The sequence below is a fragment of the Henckelia pumila genome, chromosome 4 (genome assembly GCF_033568475.1).
Source record: "Henckelia pumila isolate YLH828 chromosome 4, ASM3356847v2, whole genome shotgun sequence".
In the NCBI taxonomy this organism is placed as follows: domain Eukaryota; kingdom Viridiplantae; phylum Streptophyta; class Magnoliopsida; order Lamiales; family Gesneriaceae; genus Henckelia; species Henckelia pumila.
Window position 1 is genome coordinate 2,778,127 of NC_133123.1, and position 3,589 is coordinate 2,781,715.

General features: G+C 34.9%; 1 long non-coding RNA gene across 1 annotated transcript; it reads right to left on the bottom strand.

The window, feature by feature from the left end:
- Nucleotides 1-896: 896 nt before the first annotated feature.
- Nucleotides 897-1,577, bottom strand: LOC140894429 (uncharacterized). The gene is made up of 3 exons (XR_012153824.1): nt 1,462-1,577; nt 1,180-1,248; nt 897-1,098 (listed from the first exon to the last, which is right to left on the bottom strand). It is a non-coding gene; the product is annotated as an uncharacterized lncRNA (long non-coding RNA).
- Between the last annotated feature and the right edge of the window lie 2,012 nt (nt 1,578-3,589).

A 3,589-nucleotide genomic window follows, 5' to 3' on the forward strand; every position in this document is an offset into this window, starting at 1 on the left:
TCCCCTCTAGTGTTTGGGCTCTTTTTTTTTCTAGTGTGACACTAATGTGACATCTGTTTCATAATGTCATATCAATATTTTACCAAAAATAAAAAGATATATTTGTAAAAGACCAAAATTATCACAATTTGAAAGATACAAGACCAAAACTCACTGTAGACAAGATAAAATACCAAATTATAAAGAGGGAGGGGGAGGACCAATTTTTTTTTTATAATTTCTCTGAATTAAGATATAGTCCACCAGACTCATCATCATCAAACAAGTACTGCCCAAACCTTCAGACCCCGTTGGGTGATTGAAGTCTGAAGAAGTTGCGGGTGTCTTTTCTTGTCATGGATTTCAATCAGAAAGGTAGCCAAACCAAATAATAAAGAGCATGTTTATGGTCGAAATAACAACGCATCTTCAGCTATGCCTATTACAACCCTTTTATGTCTTACTCTCCAAATAGCAATAATAAGACAGGTTTGCTGTAATGTAGGGTAGCGATGATTTTGTAGTGTAACAAACGGATTTAAAGCTAAGGCAAAGATTTGTAACCAACAAAAAAAAAATGTAAGACATTTTCTTCACATCATGGGGTTCTAAGTTCTAACCAAAATATGTGTTAGCCCATGTTGAGGCTGCATAGGTATTAAATGTATGTGCAGGTAATTGTGTTTTTAATCAATCGAAACGTGTGAAGGAGGCTTGAAAATTATTAGATATGAAATATATGAAAATTTGATTCAGGCAGGACAATTGCCTTGTTTTCCTTTGCATCCACAATATAAAAGGCCGTAAAAGAACCTTATGATTATGATTTCAAGCTTGAGATTATTTCGCATTTTATTCCAACCGAAATGTTCGAGAAATAGATGTGCGTTTTTAAAGAACCATCATATCCAGGAAAATACACACCAAAAAAAAAAAAGACGACACGAAGGAAATATAGTTCTTGTGTCTGTTGAGAGTAACGTAAAGCTCATAAGGCTCAACTACTTACTGTGTCTAGCTAAGAACATGGTACTCACATTTATACTTGTTGAGCTCCAAGTTCCAGTAGCAAGGTATGATTGACTTTATCAGATGCTGGGCCAAAAAATTGGATAGGACCTGTAATTATGATAAGACAAAAAACCAGTCAAACTATTGCTCTAGAACTTAATTAAATGATTCCTGATTGAATTAGCATACCAGGACTCAAATATCGGTTCTGAAGAGCCCACTCTTCTCGCAAGGATGCAAATTTCTTGAACGGGGCACCTGAAGAGTAATCAAGGAACTAGGTAAACTGGTTATTATCGTGTGTCGAGCTAGTATCATTTTTGATATATTTACAAAGAATCACACAGATATTGAGTGCAACACGGACATTAAACATGTAACGTTTGAAAGCATGAAATTGCAAGCTGGTAAGTCATACGGCAGAATGCAAATTCAAAAGGTAAAAGATGTAAAGATGCCGTAAAATCTCACCTTCCAGCTCAACCATCGCTCTCTTTATCACAAGTTTAAACTTACCTGCAATGTAGAACAAAGTTTGAGCAAAAATCAAATAAGCCAAACAATATTAACATTGAAGGGAATATTTATTTCCTAAAAATCTCTTAAAGTTTTGAAAAGATTTATTTGAGTTTTTTTTCCTTTTTTGGATTTGAAGTTTCTTAGATTTAAAGTTTTGAATTGATTGAGATATCTTTTATCTAAGAATTATCTTTTAATCAATTAATTTATTTTCTTAATTTGAGATATTATAGATCTAATCATAATATTTATTTATCTCATATCTGAATGATTTTTTCCTTATCTTTGTAGATTTGATTTAATCAAAAAGGAATAAAGATCAACATAAATTGAAGAATCCTACGCCTACAAGGAAACAAATATAAGGAGGATTCTTGGGATCTATATCAAGGAGAAGAGAACGACCAATATACAAGAGAGAGATTTTTAGAGAGCTTCACGTATGCACACGAGAAGAGATTTTTCTAAAAATCGAGTTTGTTTTACCTATTTGCCTTGAAGGTTTGAGAGCATGTTGACGAAAGATCAAAAATCGAAGATTGAAAGCTTTTTGCTCTCATGTTTTGGCATCTAGGGCCAACTCCTTGCTCTGATTTTTGTGTTCCACTTTTGTAAGCTTTTAGGAGTTGTTTTTATTTTTATTTTCTCACTTGTTTTGAGAAAATTGATTTTCACAATAATTCACTAATTTTAGGGTTTGTAAAACTCTTTGATTTATTTTATAGTGAAAGTTTTGCCCTGAGGCGTCGCAAGAGCATGTTTACTCTTGCTTAAATTTCTGAGTTTATTTATTTGGTTTCTTATTAGTTTTTCACGCTTTAATTATTTTCCGCTGCATATTACTTGAAGTATTTTTTGAAGGTGTTGTCAATACCTTGTGACAACACCTAAATCTGTGTGTGTGCAACCTGTTTTCCCTTACAAGTGGCATCGAGAGCCATATCTTGATACACTAAGATTTGATCCTGGTTTATTTATTTTTCACAGAGAATAATATGGACTCATCTACTACTGAAAACTCGTTTTTAAAAAAAAAACCTCCGGTTCTTGATGGCACGAATTATGCTTTGTGGAAGACAGGGATGCGATTCACAATCAAAGCTATGGATGAACGTGCATGGCAGAGTGTACTTACTTGTTGGACTGCACCAAAGATCGTGGACGGAGATGGTGATTTCATCATAAAATCGGAAGCATCATGGACAACCGAGGAGGCACAAATTTCTAGCTTTAACGCTAAGGCCATCAACGCTATCTTCTCGAGTGTGGACATGATGATGTTCGGTATTATTGCTGATTGTGTTACTGCCAAGGACGCATGAGATACTCTTCAAGAGTATTGTGCATGTTCATAAAGTGTCAAAAGAACAAGGATGATGCTGCTAACTTCTAAATTCGAAACTCTCCGGATGAATGATGATGAGACTATTACTGAATATGATCAGCGAATTAGAGAATTAGCTACTGAAGCATTCACCCTTGGAGAACCGATTGCTAATGAGAGGTTGGTGAACAAAGTGCTACGGTCCTTGCCAGAAAGATTCAATGGAAAGATTTGGATGCTTGAAGAAGTGAAAGACACCTCGAAGATGAAGCTGACAGAATTGATTAGCATTCTTCAAGTGTTTGAGATGAATACTATGGCACAGAAGAAGGACAAAGAGAAGTCTATAAACCTTCAAGCTTCAAATGACTCATATGAGGATTTTGTTCAATTCCGTCAAGAATTTCTTCAATCTGATTTAGAGAATGACTCAATCTCACTCATCACAAAGAAATTTGGTGATTATTTGAAGAAGATGAGAGAAACCAAAAAGTCAGATCCTAAGTTTAAGGCACCAATGTTTTCAAACAAACCCTTGAGAATTGGTGGGCCTGATCAATCATCAACGAAGCTTCCTGATCTCCAAAAGCCTCGACTAAAGATGAAAGGGAAGAAACCTATTTCTAAGAATATTGACACGGTACAATGCCATGAATGCCAATTCTATGGTCATTATGCAAATGAGTGTGCAAACAGGCTTCAAAAAGAGATGAAAATGACCTTGAGTGATGAAGAGATTGAAGAAGATGAAGAACA